General features: G+C 47.7%; 1 protein-coding gene across 1 annotated transcript in view; it reads left to right on the top strand.

Moving 5' to 3' along the window:
- The window catches only part of LOC141121579 (uncharacterized), a 174,657-nt gene that overhangs the window by 95,411 nt on the left and 61,697 nt on the right, over positions 1 to 17,549 (top strand). The gene's annotated exons all lie outside the window — the stretch shown is intronic.

Raw genomic sequence — 17,549 nt, 5'->3', positions numbered from 1 at the left:
GGTCGAGAAGGATGGGAATTGGTCCATGGTGACACTGGGCAGGGGAGCTCTAGGGTAATGAAACAGTATTATATGGTGACAGGTTAGAGGTGAGGGGGGCGGGGTATTGGTCATCTTGGATATGACAGTCTGGCATCTCACTTACCATGTCCACCCCCTCGGTGTCCTCCACGCAGCCCCCTCACCTGGCTCTGCCTCATCCGTCACACCTGGCTGGACATGCCGCGGCTCCACTCTCCTCCTTGGAGCTCCGTGCTCCACGAGCCGGCCGCTGCCACTCTTAGCAGCAGCTGCAGTCACCGGCGCTCCATGTCCCGCCAATGTGCACACAGCGTTGCTCCTCGACGCAGGGCAGCATAGCATGACATCAGTGGGAGGTAGGAAGCAGGAAAAGCCGTCGCAGCTTGCTCCCACGGCTCTTCAGCGGCTTTCGGCTCCGTTCAGTCTCGGAGGGGGGGGGCATACGCGGTGCGGGGATAATGTCATCCAAACATCGATTATTCCAGTCGTAGCATCAATGCCGCATCGTGCATGGTCGAATCGCGATGCATCAATGCTACGATTATTTTCAACAGCCCTAATACAGACATGACTTTTTGCCAGATTCACCAAGGGTCTGTCACATATTGGAATTCCTCCAGGTGGGATTGGAACTAGGAACTAGGCCTCTCCACAAGTACTTTGAAGGCCCACGTGTCTGCTATCTCGGCTTTCACTGGTACCCAGTGGGCCGTGGATAAGTTGGTGATCCAATTATTCAGAGTGGCCTTCCGCCTAAGACCGCCGCGGTCTCCAAGGTTTCCAAAGTGGGACTTGCCTCTAATCTTGGATTTTCTTTCATCAAACACCTTTGTTTCTCCTGTCTCACTATGGCATCTCTCATTGAAGACCACATTTCTTGTGGCAATAACTTCAGCCAGAAGGGTGTCTGAGATAGCGGCCTTGGGGTTTAAAGAACCCTTCCTCTCTCTCTTCCCGGATAAAGTGGTCCTCAGGCCAATGCTGGGACTTGTCCCGAAGGTAGCCTCTAGTTTTCATATGACACAAGAAATCGCGCTCACAGTATTTCTCACAGAGAACTCTCAGAATCCAAATCCACCCAATGTGGGGTCTTCACTGAAAGCCTATGTGGATGCAACGGCCGAACTTAGAAAGTTGGACCATCTCTTCTTCACCCCGAATGGTGTTCGGAAGGGCCTGAGGGCTTCTGGTAGAGTGATCGCCTCGTGGCTAGTCAAGACTATATCATTGGCCTACAGAACAAAGGATTTGCCTGTGCCTGAGGGGGTCACAGCGCATCCCACTAGGGGAGTCTCTACCTCCTGGGAAGCGGTGGGACAAGTGTCCTTGGAGACAGGGAGATAAGCTCCCCGCTCACAGACCCCCGCAACCACCGGGCAAGGGTTGTGGGGATGAGGCCCATGGGGACAAGGTGTTTTGGGGGGCGACCTCAAAGCACCCTCCCCATGTTGAGGGCATGTGGCCAATGCTTTGGCCAGTCGTAGGATGCCAATGAACTGCGATCTCGCAATGCATTATGGGACATTCCTCGGCATTCGAATTTGCTGCAAACGCCCCATAATGTTCTTAATTCAGCAAACAGGCGAACACCCAATGTTCGAGACGAACATCGGGCTCATCCCTACAGACCACCAGAGTGCAGTGGTGTTTTGCTGTGGGGCACCCCTCATGTTGAAAGCATGTCATCTGGAATGATTTAGGAGGAAGGAACTGAATGCTCACCCCCTCCCCCTTCCTTTCCTGGGTTTACCCTGCTGCGTTGCCAGGGTGGATGCCCTCAGTAAAAAAACCTTGTCCCCATGCTGAACAAGAAGAACCCCCTAACAACTGAACCTGGAGCTTATACTGTACCTAGTGGTCAGTGTAGTGGTCCCTTACATTGGTGACCAATGGGGGAAGGATCCCCTTATATCCATGGTCAGTGTAGTGGTCCCTTACATTGATGACCAATGGGAGAAGGATCCCCTTATATCAGTGGTTAGTGTTGTAGCCCCCTATATTGGTGACCAAAGATGGGCCAAACACCCCCCGACTTGGTTCCCGCCAGAACTTCCAAACATTGCAAAAGTTCTGACCTGTCCGCAAACACCATTTGAAGTCTCTGGCAGTGTTTCTCAACCTTTTACGTTAAAGTACCCCTGCAGGTCTAAAAAGATTTCCTAAGTACCCCTGTCTTGAGAAAGTTATTTCTGTTGTTTGGGTGTGAACACAATGACACCCACACACACAATCTAAAACTAACACACTTGCAGAAACACAAATACCCACAAAATCCCAAATTAACAGACTGGCAGACACACATTGCCAAATGAACACACTTGCAGACACACATAACACCACATTAACAGACTCAGAGATACACACATAATCACAAATTAACACACTGGTAGACACACACACAATCCCAAATTAGCACACTTGCAGACACACACTTGATCCCAAATGAACACACTGGAAGACACACATATAACATACTTCTAAATTGGCCCTAGTATGTATGAATGTGAGTTAGGGACCTTAGATTGTAAGCTCCTTGAGGGTGTAGGGACTGATGTGAATGTATAATGTATATGTAAAGCGCTGCGTAAATTGACAGCGCTATATAAGTACCTGGAATAAATAAATAAATAAATAACATACTTGCCAACTGTCCTCAATTTTTCCGGGACATTCCCGGGATCTAGACCTTTGTCCCGGTCTTGCTGTTTCCCGTGAAATGTTTAGGGAAATTGTTATTTTTCCCAATATTTTTTTTTTTTTCTTCCCCACCACCACTAGAGGTCGGCACTGGTCAATTCTGTCTCCATCACCATTTTACAAAAGACCAGCTGGAGCATTTCTATTGGCAGCCGATTTCTTGCCACCCAGGCTCCGCCTCTTGGTTCCTGTAAATAGCACGGAGACAAACACAGCATACTGAGTGGGCCAAGGCCCGATGGGCAGTCCTGGCTCCCGGCACCACGCTATCCCTGAGTGAGACTGCCTTGTCTCACTCTCACTGGCTGCCTCCTGTCCCAAGCGTGCCATCCAGAGACTCAGTGACAGTCTGAGCAAGCAACTTTCCAGGCAGCTGCACGCTGAATCCTCCTCTGCTCCCCACTCAGGTGCATGAGGGGAGCGGGGGTGGGTTGTCCTTGGAGGGTTTGTACTGATGGGGAGGGCGGTTGTCCTGGGGGGTGTTTGTATTGATGGGGGGATTGTCTCCTGGGGGGGGGTTGTACTGATGGGGTTTGTACTGATGGGGGGTGGATTGTCCAGGGGGGTTATACTGATAGGGGGGGTGTACTGATGGGGGGTGGGTTGTCCTGTGGGGTTTGTACTGATGGGGGGTGGGTTGTCCTGGGGGGGTTTGTACTGATGCAAGAAAATTACTTGCTCAGACTGTCCGGATGGCAGGCTTGTGCATTGCGAAAAGTGGCAGCCACAGGAGGAGTGAGAGTGAGGAGTCTCATTCGGCTCTGGGTGGTATACCCTCTGTCCTTTGTGCACGTACCCCAGGTGTACGCATACCACGGTTTTAGAAACACCGGTCTATGGAACCCGAACTTGAAAAATCAAAAGTCCCCATTTTGAAGGCTTATATGCAAGTTATTAGGCATAAAAAGGGTATGGGGACCCTGGTACTGCCCTGGGGGACATGTATCAATGTAAAAAAAACTTTTAAAAATAATAATTTTTTCAGGAGCAGTGATTTTAATAAAGTGAAACAATAAAAATGAAAAAAATCCTTTAAATATAGTGCTTGGGGGGGTCCCCTTAGTCTGCCTGTAAAGTGCCGCTTCTGTACTGTGTATAGAACCTGCTGTAGTAAAACTGACATTTATAAAGAAAAAAAATGACATTTTAATTGATTTTCCCTGCAAGCTTTCTTTATTTTTTATACAATGGCTTGGGGAGCCAGTCTGTATGATGAGGCCACAATTTAGTGCACTGGGAACAAGATTAGAGATTTTTTGGATAAGTTCGGGTGTCTCTTTGGCCGACTTTGGATGGAAATAACAACATTTTGTACCACTGTGAGCAAGCCTTATGTGAAGAAGCAAGAGCAAAAAATTAAGTGCATATATGCACAGAAACCCCTCATAGGACTTTGAGGCAGACTCCAGTGTATAAGTTTTGTATAAAAATATTTTTATTATATATCAATATAATTAAAACCCCATTGTATTGTACTATATGTCTATTTTATACTTTACAAATGTTGACCAATCCTTTTACAGGTTACGTTTTAATATCCTATGCACAAAACTAGCATCCAGAAGACTACCCATGTCCAATTACAGGTCAGCTCCTTTGGATGGTTGTGGTAAAACCCCAACATGTTTCAGACTTTATAGTCCTTCCTCAGGGAATATATACACAGGGAATTACATTCTATAATATAAATACAAAATAAATGTTAGTGAACATCAATACAGTAACCAATATAACTATATAAGTACATGTATCTTATAATAACTCTGTATATCACACAAACTGCTGTAAATACTTACAAAGGTCAAACTGAGAGAGCAAAATGGTATATAAAATCACGGTAATTCCTGCAGAATGTGGCAGACATGGGGACCAGTCCCCTGGTCAGTAGAGAGGGATGTCTCCACTGGCCCAAATGCACATACACAAGGACCTCAGTGGGGCAGAATGGCCTTTGGTAATGCCAAAATATATGCTAAATATATACTCGCACTAATGGTGTGCAAAACAACACAAAAATAAAAACAAAAGCAGCTGCTATACACAAAGTGCTGATCACTTGAAAAAATGTAAATATACAAATATAGCGCATGCAAACATAGTATAGGAGAAAAAAAAAAATTATATATATATATATATATATATATATATATATATATATATATATATATATATATATATATATAATAATGAACAAGACAAAGTCCAAATAAAGTGAATAAAGTGCTCCTATCCAAGGTGAAGGAAATACAAAATGCTTCAGAGATTTTCAGGTGTACAACAGCACCCCCTCATGTGTCCCCACTCACCGGATCTGTATGTCCCCCAGCTTTGCAGTCTAGGGGTCACTTCAAGCTTGATAGTAATATCCTGAGATATCCAGGGATGGTGAATTATGTATCAGGTCATCAGATCAACAATTCCTTGGACTTTGTCTTGTTCATTATACAGTCAGGTCCATAAATATTGGGACATCGACACAATTCTAATCTTTTTGGTTCTATGCTTTAACCGCAGACTTTCAGCTTTAATTTGAGGGTATTTACATCCAAATCAGGTGAACGGTGTAGGAATTACAACAGTTTGTATATGTGCCTCCCACTTTTTAAGGGACCAAAAGTAATGGGACAGATTAACAATCATCCATCAAACTTTCACTTTTTTATACTTGGTTGCAAATCCTTTGCAGTCAATTACAGCCTGAAGTCTGGAACGCATAGACATCACCAGACGCTGGGTTTCATCCCTGGTGATGCTCTCCCAGGCCTCTACCGCAACTGTCTTCAGTTCCTGCTTGTTCTTGGGGCATTTTCCCTTCAGTTTTGTCTTCAGCAAGTGAAATGCATGCTCAATCGGATTCAGGTCAGGTGATTGACCTAGCCATTGCATAACATTCCACTTCTTTCCCTTAAAAAAACTCTTTGGTTGCTTTCGCAGTATGCTTCCGGTCATTGTCCATCTGCACTGTGAAGTGCCATCCAATGAGTTCTGAAGCATTTTGCTGAATATGAGCAGATAATATTGCCCAAAACACTTCAGAATGAATCCTGCTGCTTTTGTCAGCAGTCACATCATCAATAAATACAAGAGAACCAATTCCATTGGCAGCCATACATGCCCACGCCATGACACTACCACCACCATGCTTCACTAATGAGGTGGCATGCTTTGGATCATGAGCAGTTCCTTTCCTTCCCCATACTCTTCTCTTCCCATCACTCTGGTACAAGTTGATCTTGGTCTCATCTGTCCATAGGATGTTGTTCCAAAACTGAAGGCTTTTTTAGCTGTTGTTTGGCAAACTCTAATCTGGCCTTATTGTTTTTGAGGCTCACCAATGGTTTACCTCTTGTGGTGAACCCTCTGTATTCACTCTGGTGAAGTCTTCTCTTGATTGTTGACTTTGACACACATACACCTACCTCCTGGAGAGTGTTCTTGATCTGGCCAACTGTTGTGAAGGGTGTTTTCCTCACCAGGGAAAGAATTCTTTGGTCATCCACCACAGTTGTTTTCCGTGGTCTTCCGGTTCTTTTGGCGTTGCTGAGCTCACCGGTGCGTTCTTTCTTTTTAAGGATGTTCCAAACAGTTGATTTGGCCGCACCTAATGTTTTTGCTATCTCTCTGATGGGTTTGTTTTGTTTTTTCAGCCTAATGATGGCATGCTTCACTGATAGTGACAGCTCTTTGGATCTCATATGGAGAGTTGACAGCAACAGATTCCAAATGCAAATAGTACACTTGAAATGAACTCTGGACCTTTTATCTGTTCCTTGAATATGGGATAATGACCGAATAACACACACCTGGCCATGGAACAGCTGAGCAGCCAATTGTCCCATTACTTTTGGTTCCTTAAAAAGTGGGAGGCACATATACAAACTGTTGTAATTCCTACACCATTCACCTGATTTGGATGTAAATACCCTCAAATTAAAGCTGAAAGTCTGCGGTTAAAGCATATCTTGTTCGTTTCATTTCAAATCCATTGTGGTGGTGTATAGAGCCAAAAAGATTAGAATTGTGTTGATGTCCCAATATTTATGGAACTGACTGTATATATATAAGTTGTTTTTTTTCACCTATACCATGTTTGCGAGCGCTATATTTTTATATTTACCCTGGTAATGCCAGCCAGCTGAGATGTCAGTATGTGAAGAAGCCAAATGATAGTACATAGTATAGCCAAGATTAACAATTTTTTTTTTTAGATAAAGTCTGGTGTCTTTTTTCGACGACTTTGGATAGAAGTATCAGGTGCAGAAAAATTGGGATGTGGTTGTTGGTGGTGTCTACCCCCCAATAACCTTTTAGAGGTACTCTTGATGATAAAAGCAAGAATTGGCCTTGCTGTAAAAAAATGAAATTTGATGCCCTTGTTAGCCAGTGGTGGAAAAATTCAAGAGTTATTAATTTTGACAAATGTCAGCCAGTCAACAGAGTCTATGGACAGACGCTCCCCTTTATCTGTCACAAAACCTCCATCAGCACTGAATGCCTGTTTGGAAAGCATGGTGGATGAAGCTCTGGCCAGTGGTCTTTTCTCATGACTCCGAAACCCAGTGGATCGTCTACTGGAAAGCTTTCCATGTCTGTTTATGCCCCTAGATAAACTTCCACCATATGATGCAGGTGGGATCTTGAAGCTGACAGCCCTGGGCCCCGAGGACTAAAAAAATGTTAAAAAATGCATCAATGAGGTTTTCCCCTTCTCCACCACTTCTCCTTTATCCAACAGAAGCCTCAAAACTAGTCTTTTTATGAGACTTTAACCTACCAGAGTTTGGACAGGTGTTACATAAACTCCTCTTTAAGGTGTCCCCAAGATATTTCATCCTATGCTCCCTCTGTGGGAACAGGATGAGTTCTGAGACTTTCCCCTTGTAACGGTGGTCAAGGAAGGTTGCCAACCAGTAATGATCCTTTCGCAGGCTTTGAAGAATGAGGGAGCCCATGCATCGCAAGTTTGTGGGGGTATGAGAAGAAGAGTCCTCGGGGTCACTGAGGATTACAATATCTGGAACTGCCTCCTCCCAGCCACGTACTACTCCCAAAGTTTCTGGGCAGGGAAAACCATCTCTTAAGGTTTCATATATGTCTTCCTCTGCTTCTATGCCTCCAAAATTGCCAGAATCCTCCTCCCCCTCTCCGATTGTGTGTTGTTTGGCATTGCAAGAATGATGTCTTCATAAAGTGGGACTTGAGAGCAAAGGAAGTCCTCCTCTTCCTCCCGCTGCTCTGCCTTGAGTGCCCTGTCCATAATACCTTGCAGAGTATGCTTCAGTAGGAACACAAGAGGGATTGTGTCACTGATGCATGCATTGTCACGGCTTACCATCCTTGTGGCCTCCTAAAATGATGACAATATAGTGCAAGCATCCTTGGTGTGGGGAAAAAAGACAAGATGCCCTGAGTCTGTCATTGTGCCATACTCACATGGGTACTCGTTGACAGCCCTCTGTTGCCTGTGCATTCTGCAGCATTGCCAAAGTTGAGTTCTACCTGGTGGGCATGTCACAAAGCAGGCTGTTTAGGGGCAGGTATAATTCCCGCCAACCGAAAACTGACTGTGTGACAGCCTGAAATGGCTACAGACTCTTCTGGTCTGCCTTAGAAGGTCTTGGAAACCTGGGTACCTATTTAAGAAACGCTGTACCACCAAATTGAGGACATGTGCTAGGCATGGCATATGTATCAACTTTCCCTGTTGGAGGGTGGACAGAAAGTTAGGACCATTATTACACAACACCATTCCAGGCTCAAGCTTCCGTGACTTGAACCACCTCTGGGCCTGCCCCTGCAGAGCTGAAAGAATCTCTGCTCCGATGTTGCTCCTGTCCCCTAGAAAGACCAGCTGAAGCACTGTATGGCAGGGGGTGAAGCTGATAGATCTCGCATCATCACCACCAGCTGTATGGAGAGGAGGCAAAACAAGCTCCAGTAAAGAGCACTGTCCTGCTTCCTTTCTAGTTACCCAGAGTGCTGTGAAAGCAGAGTTACCCAGTGTGCTGTGAACTGAATATGTCTTCCCTGACCATGCTTGCTGGACCATGTGTCAGCAGTAATATGGACCCTGCAGCTGACTGCCTTGCCCAACGATGCCATAACATTGCCTTCCATGTGGTGGTACAGAGCTGGAATGGCCTTACATGCAAAGAAATAGAGACTGGAAATCTGCTGTTGTGGTACAGCACATTCTGCATATTCACGTAAGGGGGGAGAATCCACCAGACGGAAAAGCAGAAGTTGTAAAGCCAACAATTTGGACAAGCTGGAATTTAGACGCTGAGCATGTGGATGGCGGGGGTGTTTTTTTTTTGCGATGCAGGAGCTTGGGCAGAGATATTTGCCTGCTGTACTCTACAACTGGTGGTGTGTTGCTGGTAGATGTGTTGCAAGGACCTGTGACACCCTTTGCTATAACATCATCCATGTCAGTGGAGGCTGCGAAGAGGTCATGAGATATAGCAGGGGTAGACATGAAAGGTGAGGAGTCGGGAGAAGAATTGTGTCCCTTCTGTGTGGCTTTCAGGTGCTCTTGCCAACAGGCTGATTGGTGGGAGGTTAAATGTTGTGTCAAACATGTGGTACCCAAATGGCTGGTGTTTTTGCCAACTTGGCAATATGCTGTGGCTGGGGAACATGACTGCCAATTTGTTATTTATCAGTGTTCTCCCTTTTCTGTAGACTCACATCAGTCTCTTCTGGAGATAGGTCAAACACCCCCTGGTTCGGTACGCACCAGAACTCCTGAACAGGGAAAAGTTCTGACCCAGAGAACCGTATTAAAGTTGGGTGGGTGGGTTGTCCTGGGGGGGTTTGTACTGATGCAAGAAAGTTACTTGCTCAGACTGTCCAGGTGGCAGGCTTGTGCATTGCGAAAAGAGGCAGCCACAGGAGGAGTGAGAGTGAGGAGTCTCATTCGGCTCTGGGTGGCATACCCCCTGCCCTTTGTGCACGTGCCCCAGGTGTACGCATATTACGGTTTTAGAAACACCGGTCTATGGGACCCGAAGTTGAAAAATCAAAAGTACCCATTTTGAAGGCTTATACGCAAGTTATTGGCCATCAAAAGAGTATTGGGGCCCGGGTACTGCCCTGGGTATAAATGCAATTTTTTTTAAAAAAAGATCATTTTTACAGGAGCAGTGATTTCAATGATGCATAAAGCTGAACCTTCAGTTATTTTTTTCAACGTTCTTTCTATTAAATCTTCTGCCCTTGTTGTTTTAACTTTGGATAGTAAATAATTTTTTTTCTGCCAGTCAATAGCTTGTACAGCCCACTTCCTCTTGCTTATCTTTTTTGACAAGTCCTTTATTTAAAAAAACCCATAAAAATGCCAACCTGAAAGAAAAAAATGCCCGAACACGACTGTTCCTGTCTAGGGACACAGCCATCCAACAAGTAAAGATGGGGTGGGGGTTACTTGGTGACATAACTGGGTGGCCCCGCCCCATGTCTACCTTTCAATGGGCGAGTGTCATTATGGGGTGGGACCACCTGGTGATGTCACTGGGTAACTCCACCCTCATGTTTATCTGTCATTTGGGAATGACACTCGCCCAATGAGAGGTAGACTTGGGGATGGGGTCACCCGATTGTGTCACAGGGTAATCTCTACCCCTGTGTTTACCTGTCAGATGTCAGATTCCCTGGACTGGAACAGTCATGTTTGGCGGGTGGTGTTTTTTTTTTTTTTTTTTTACGTTCAGGTCAGAGTTTTTGTGTTTTTTTTTTTCTATAAAGGACTTGTTAAAAACTGTTGCTGTGTTCTTATTACCTCTTTGAGCAATTTTTGGTGAATAAGTAGGGGTACTATGTACTACTCATTCATATTGGAGGGGGCCTGGATCTGGGGCCCCCCGTGTGAAAGGGGGCTTCCCGATTCCAATAAGCCCCTTGCCCAAAGATCACCACACCCAACAGGCCAGGGTTGTGGTGAACAGGCCCTTGTCCCTATTAATATGGGGGCATGGTGAGAGCCCCCCTGCCATGGTAGAGCCACCAGCCTCAAAGCACCCCCTGTTGAGGGCATGTGGCCTGGTATGGTTGACGGGGGGCGCTCACACACTCACACATTGGTGTGCAGTCATGTTGGAACAGGAGGGGACCATCCCCAAACTGTTCCCACAAAGCATGAAATTGTTCAAAATGTCTTGGTATGCTGACACCTTAGAAGTTCCCTTCACTGGACCTAAAGGGCCAAGCCCAACCCCTGAAAAACAACCCCACACCATAAGGCCACCTCTACCAAATGATTTGGACCAGTGCACAAAGCAATGTCCATAAAAACATGCATGAGCGAGTTTGGGGTGGAGGAACTTGACTGGCCTGACCTCAACCTGATAGAACACCTTTGAGATGATTTTGAGTGGAGACTGTGAGCCAGGCCTTCTCGTCCAACATCAGTGCCTGACCTAACAAATGCGCTTCTGGAAGAATGGTCAAACATTCCCATAGACACACTCCTAAACCTTGTGGACGGCCTTCCCAGAAGAGTTGAAGCTGTTATAGCTGCAAAGGCTGCGCCAACTCATTATTGAACCCTATGGACTAAGACTGGGATGCCATTAAAGTTCACGTGCGTGTAAAAAAGGGAGACGTCCCAATAATTTTGGTAATATAGTGTAGCTCAATATAAACAGCAGAAGATCATCTGTAACAATCTGTCCAACATTCACATACAGGGCTTTTTTCAGAGGGAACGTGGGGGGAACGCACTTCAGGCACCTCCAGCACTGAGTGTTTGTAATGTCAAGGGGAGCTGGGGATGTTCTATTGATGCTTGCTGCTGGGGAATCTATTGTTGCTGGAGGGAATCTATTTTTTTTGTGGGGGGGGGGGGTCTATTGTTGCTGGGGAGTGTCAGTTGTTGCTAGGGGTGGGTCTTATGTTTTTGGGGGCCAATCGTTGCTGGGAGGGATCTACTGTTGAGGGAGGAGTCTATTGCTGCTGGCTGTTGGAAGTCTAGTGTTGCTGGGGTGGATCTATTGTTGCTAACTACAGGGACTCTATTTTACTGTTTTTCTTGGTGTCAGGAACAAATTCCATGCAAATTACTTAGCACCACAAAATGATACTTGGTTCTGTATTCTCTAAAAGGGGCAATACTAGGTAGTTGGGAGGGGGTAGAATCATGGAACGGTGCTCATAGGTGGGTAGGGTGCAGAGATAAGGGGTGACTCAGAAGGGGGGAGTTCCTGCACCTTTTCTCTAAAAAAAAAAAGTCCTGTTCACATGTAATACCAGCTGGAGAATTTAAAAGAAGTCTAATCAGTGTGTTCTCCTGGTGTGCAGCTAATCAGTGTGTTCTTGGTCAGAGTGGAGATGACCCCATCTATAAGAGCCGGTTCACACGGGGGCGACTTGTCAGGCGACCTAGCCGCCTGACAAGTCGCCTCCCATTCTGTACAATGGAACCGTTCTAATCGGAGCGACGCAAGTCGCTCCGACTTAGAAAAAGGTTCCTGTACTACTTTGGGGGCGATTTGAGGCGACTTGCATAGACTTCTATACAGAAGTCGTTTTGCAAGTCGCCGTGGCAGTCATGTGCAGGTCGCCTCGGTGAGGCGACCTGCAAGTCGTGCCGCCCCTAGTGTGAACCGACCCTAAGGATATACAGTACATACACAGCCATGTTGACACTACGAGATGTTTCTCAGGGCTGCAGTTCCTATATACTCCACAAGATGGTGATCTCACTTCCACCCGGCAAAAACTCTCTATGGAAGACAGGAAGTTCCGGGTGAGAGGCGAGTCAGGAGGAAGTAGAGAGAAGACATTGCTGGAAGTGGCAGCAGAGGAGGTAATAAGATCTTATTTTCTATTTACATCCAGTAACCCCCCCCCCCCGTCATGTCCATCCTCTTCCTCCATAGTCACTGTGATGTCATTTATCCACATTATTAGTCACCTTTAATATATGTAGTCACAGGACACTACAGGGGCAGATACCATCCAGAGAGGCTGAGCCTTCAGTCCTGGAATTACATACCTCCCAACTTTTGAACTTCAGAATGAGGGACACCGGAGGGGGGGGGGGGGAGATCTGCGGCGCACGCAGCGCGCTATATTAAAATGTGGGCCTGGCCAAGCGCTTAGCAGTTAAAGGGGTGTGGTTAAACAAAACCCAGGCTTCCTTGTACCTATAAAATATGCTTTGATTGCTGTGTCTAAACCTACCTTAACCACTTCAGCCCGGAAGATTTGGCTGCTCAATGACCAGGCCTTTTTTTTTTGTGTGATACAGCACTGCGTCGCTTTAACTGATTATTGCGCGGTTGTGCGACGCTGTACCCAAACAAAATTGACATCTTTTTTTTTCCCCCAAAAATAGAGCTTTCTTTTGGTGGTATTTGATCACCTCTGCGGTTTTTATTTTTTGCGCTATAAACAAAAAAAGAGCGACAATTTAAAAAAAAAACACAATATTTTTTACTTTTTGCTATAACAATAACCCAAATTTAAAAAAATATATACATTTTTGGTTAAAAAAAAATTTGCAATAAGCGTATATTGATTGGTTATATGGATTGGTTTGCAAAAGTTATAGTGTCTACAAAATATGGCATAGATTTATGGATTTTTTTTTTTATTATTCTTTTTCTTTTTTTTTTTTAACTGCTAATGATGGTGATCTGCGATTTTTATCAGGACTGCGATATTCCGGCGGACAAATCGGACACTTTTGACACATTTTTGTGACCAGTGACATTTATACAGCGATCAGTGCTAAAAAAATGCACTGATTACTGTATAAATGACACTGGCAGGGAAGGGGTTAACACTAGGGGGCGATCAAGGGAATAACTGTGTTCCCTAGGTGTGTTCTAACTGGGGGGGGATGGGACTGTCTAGGGGAAGAGAGAGATCGGTGTTCGTACTTAATATGAACACATGATCTGTCTCCGCTCCCCTGAGAGAACTGGGATTTGTGTGTTTATACACACAGACACACATCCCCGTTCTCGTTCTGTAAAGAGCATTCTTGGATGCCCGGCGGTCATCGCGCATTCCGGGCACTCGCATCGGCTCCGGGGACACGCTTCGGGCGTCTTAAAGAGCTGACGTACAGCTACGACGGCACGCACAGGGGAGCCGACCTGCCGCAGTGTAACTGCGGTGGCTGGTCCGGAAGGGGTCAAAAAGAACTTCATTAAAATAGTCAGGGACTGCATAGCAACTGGGGGTGCAGAATTTATTCTCTGCATCGATGCATGGCGATTCAGGTGTCCCCAATGCGGCATCGATGCATGCGACCCACAAAATCGATGTCGGGTGTGACGTCATCTCGACTTGCCTCGCCCCTCCTGGGAGAGCGCTCCGAGCGTGTCTGTCAAAAAAACTGTTTTGTAATAAATGCAGAGTTATAATCCATTAAGTGGCCACCGCTGTATGTGCTTTTTAAAATATATGCAGCTCCTCTCACGTCTCTCCTGACGTCAGCCCCGCCCGCCTCTCTTCTGATCTGATAGCTACAGTCGGTGGGTGGGGCTAAGAACTCTCACTGACGTCAGGAGAGAGGAGAGAGGCGGGCCGGGCAGTCACATGAGTCGCATATACAGTTATACACGGACTAAGAAATGAGGTATGGAGCTGAATATATTTTAAAAAGCACATACAGTGGTGGGCACATAATGGATTATAACTGCATTTATTACCACACAGGTATTTTAACAGCAGTAAGAGTACAAATGTGTACACCTCCTACACATGCTCTGTGCTGACATTTCCCTGGCTTCTCGTTTGCACATTCCACTGTGTTAACTCCTAGTGTGCTGGAAGGTGCAAACAGGGGAGCCCAGGGGAACTGTCAGCACAGAGACAGTAGTACAGGGAACTTCACAGGGCTGTTTGCTGTGGATTCTAATCCCTCCTGACCTCCCAGCAGCCATGTGCGTGAATTCCTGTACCCTGTAGTGCACCGGATTATTCCCCCCTCAAAGTGTTACTGCTGACTTAATAAACCGACACTCATCAGTCCCAAGGTCCATCGATGCGGCCGCACGGAGCCCCACTCCTCTCCCCCTCCTCTCCTCGGCGCCATCAAGTCTAATGTGAGCAGTAGATTTGCGCTCTGCCATTGACCAGCCAATCTTCTGGGACCTGTGTTGTGTCCCAGAAGATCACTGGCAGGGAGGGGCCGCCTAGGGCGAGAGGAGGAGTCACCTAGGCGGCCAGGACAGACAGTCCCACTAAAGAGGGCACACACTCCCCCCCCCAAAAAAAAATGACATGCCAAATGTGGCACGTTAGGAGGCGAGGAGTGCTTAAAGCGGAAGTTCCACTTTTGGGAGGAACTCTGCTTTAAGGGAGTGAGGTTATTTTTAATTCAAAGCAGAGTTCCAGTAAATTTTTTGTTTATTAAAAGTCAGCAGCTACAAAAAAAAGTGCATCTTCTGACTTTTAATAAAAAAAGACACTCACCTGTCCCGCAATCCAGAGACGTGGCCACCCCAAGCCTCATTCTCTGTCCACGGTGCTGGCAATACTACTGTGGGCATCCGGGTGCGCATGTCTCACTGTGCTGTCCTGCATAGCCGGGCAATTTTCTGGGACCTGTGATGTTTTACACAAGATTGCAGGGAGGAAGGGCCGCCTAGGCGGCCCAAGCGGAAGTGGGAGCAAGTCAGTAATCATGATGCATCACGGAATCAAATCAAATCGAATCATTGACCAGATAATCGGAATCGAATCGTGAGACCAGTGAAGATGCGCACCCCTAATAGCAACCAGCAACTGTTGAGACAACAAAGATTTGGGTGAGAAGTACATAATGTACAGTATTATGTATATAGTACAGGAGTGTGTAACGCACAGAATGCAGGGGACAGGAGTGTGTGACATACAGAATGCAGAGGACAGGAGTGTGTGACGTACAGAATGCAGGGGACAGGAGTAGGTAATGCAGGGGACAGGGGTATGTAATGTATAGAATGCAGGGGACAGGAATATGGAATGCAGGGGGTGGCTCCATCCATCCCCCAATCCCATCCTGGCCATAGGGCACACAGGACACTTGTCTTCCTGGGGCTTAAGGCAGCAGGGCTGCTTCTAGAGCCTGTGCCACTCACCTGGCCTCTCCTTGGCCAGCCACCAGTTCTTTTCAGTTGGGGGGGCAAAAACTATAGGTCAGCTAAACTGTGCCCATTAAGAGGGAGGAGCTGGAGGAGATGCCGGACCAGAGGGAAAGGGAGCGCGGCTCCCTGTGTGCCTGGATAGGAGGAGCAGGCATATAGAAAAACCTATCTCTGTATTTTCCTCCTGCAGCCTCTAAAAGTCTTCTCACCCTCCCACAGGTATTAAAAGGCTGCAGGAGGAAAATGGAGAGATTGATAAATCTATATGCGGCAGCCCAGCTGCTCCACCTATCCAGCTTCTTTCTGCTGCCCCTCTCGGGTTCTCCCCCCCGGTGCTTTCGGGGCCCCCCGTGCTCTCGCACCCCCCCAGTGCTCTCCCTGCTGCTTTCCCCCAGTGCTCTCCCTGCTGCTTCCATCAGTGCTCTCCCTGCTGCTTCCCCCAGTGCTCTCCCTGCTGCTTCCCCCCAGTGCTCTCCCTGCTGCTTTCCCCACCAGTGCTCTTCCTTCTGCTCCCCCCCCAGTGCTCTCCCTGCTGCTTTCCCCCAGTGCTCTCCCTACTGCTTCCATCAGTGCTCTCCCTGCTGCTTCCCCCAGTGCTCTCCCTGCTGCTTCCCCCAGTGCTCTCCCTGCTGCTTCCCCCAGTGTTCTCCCTGCTGCTTCCCCTCAGTGCTCTCCCCACCAGTGCTCTTCCTTCTGCTCCCCCCCCAGTGCTCTCCCTGCTGCTCCCCCCCTCAGTGCTCTCCCTGCTGCTCCCCCCCTCAGTGCTCTTCCTTCTGCTTCCTCCCCCCCTTAGTGCTCTCCCTGCTGCTCCCCCCCTCAGTGCTCTTCCTTCTGCTTCCTCCCCCCCAGTGCTCTCCCTGCTGCTCCCCCTCTCAGTGCTCTCCCTGCTGCTCCCTCCCTCAGTGCTCTCCCTGATGCTCCCTCCCTCAGTGCTCTCCCTGCTGCTCCCCCCACCCCAGTGCTCTCCCTGCTGCTTCCCCCCCCTCAGTGCTCTCCCTGCTGCTCCCCACCCCAGTGCTCTCCCTGCTGCCCCCCCAGTGCTCTCTCTGCTCCCCCCCCAGTGCTCTCTCTGCTGCTCCCCCCCCCAGTGCTCTCCCCGCTGCTCCCCCCACCTTAGTGCTCTCCCTGCTGCTTCCCCCCCCCCAGTGCTCTCCCTGCTGCTTCCCCCCCTAGTGCTCTCCCTGCTGCTCCCCCCCCATCAGTGCTCTCCCTGCTGCTTACCCCCCCACCTGCTCCCTCAGTGCTTTCGCTGCTGCTCCCCCCCATCAGTTCTCTCCCTGCTGCTCCCCCCCACCTCAGTGCTCTCCCTGCTGCTCCCCCCCAGTGCTCGCCTGTTGCCCCCCCCCATAGTGCTTTTCTCTGCCCTGCCCCATTCTCTCCTCTGGCTCCCCCATGCTCTTTCCCGACCCCCTCACCTCCATCAGGAACGAGAGTGGGGAAGGGGCCGGTAAACTTGTCATGGGTTGCTCGGTCTAAAATGCCAGGGCCTATTTTTTTGTTTCAATCCAGGCCTGTAAACACTAGAGGGAAGGAGATCCCTACACATGTGTCCATCCCTACTGGGGGCAGCCTGCCAATTAACACCTTCCATCCCCATCCTAATATTGTACAACCAATACAATTCTCTTTCTACAGAAAACCCTGTATAGATCACATGACCACAACAATGAGGATGGAGGAGGACTGGAGTCACTTGACTGAAAGGGTACTAAACCTCACCCTGGAGATCATCTACCTGCTGACTGGAGAGGT

The sequence above is a fragment of the Aquarana catesbeiana genome, unplaced genomic scaffold (genome assembly GCF_042186555.1).
Source record: "Aquarana catesbeiana isolate 2022-GZ unplaced genomic scaffold, ASM4218655v1 unanchor225, whole genome shotgun sequence".
NCBI lineage: Eukaryota > Metazoa > Chordata > Amphibia > Anura > Ranidae > Aquarana > Aquarana catesbeiana.
Note: the sequence above shows the minus strand (reverse complement) of the source record. Positions and strands in the feature narration are given on the sequence as shown.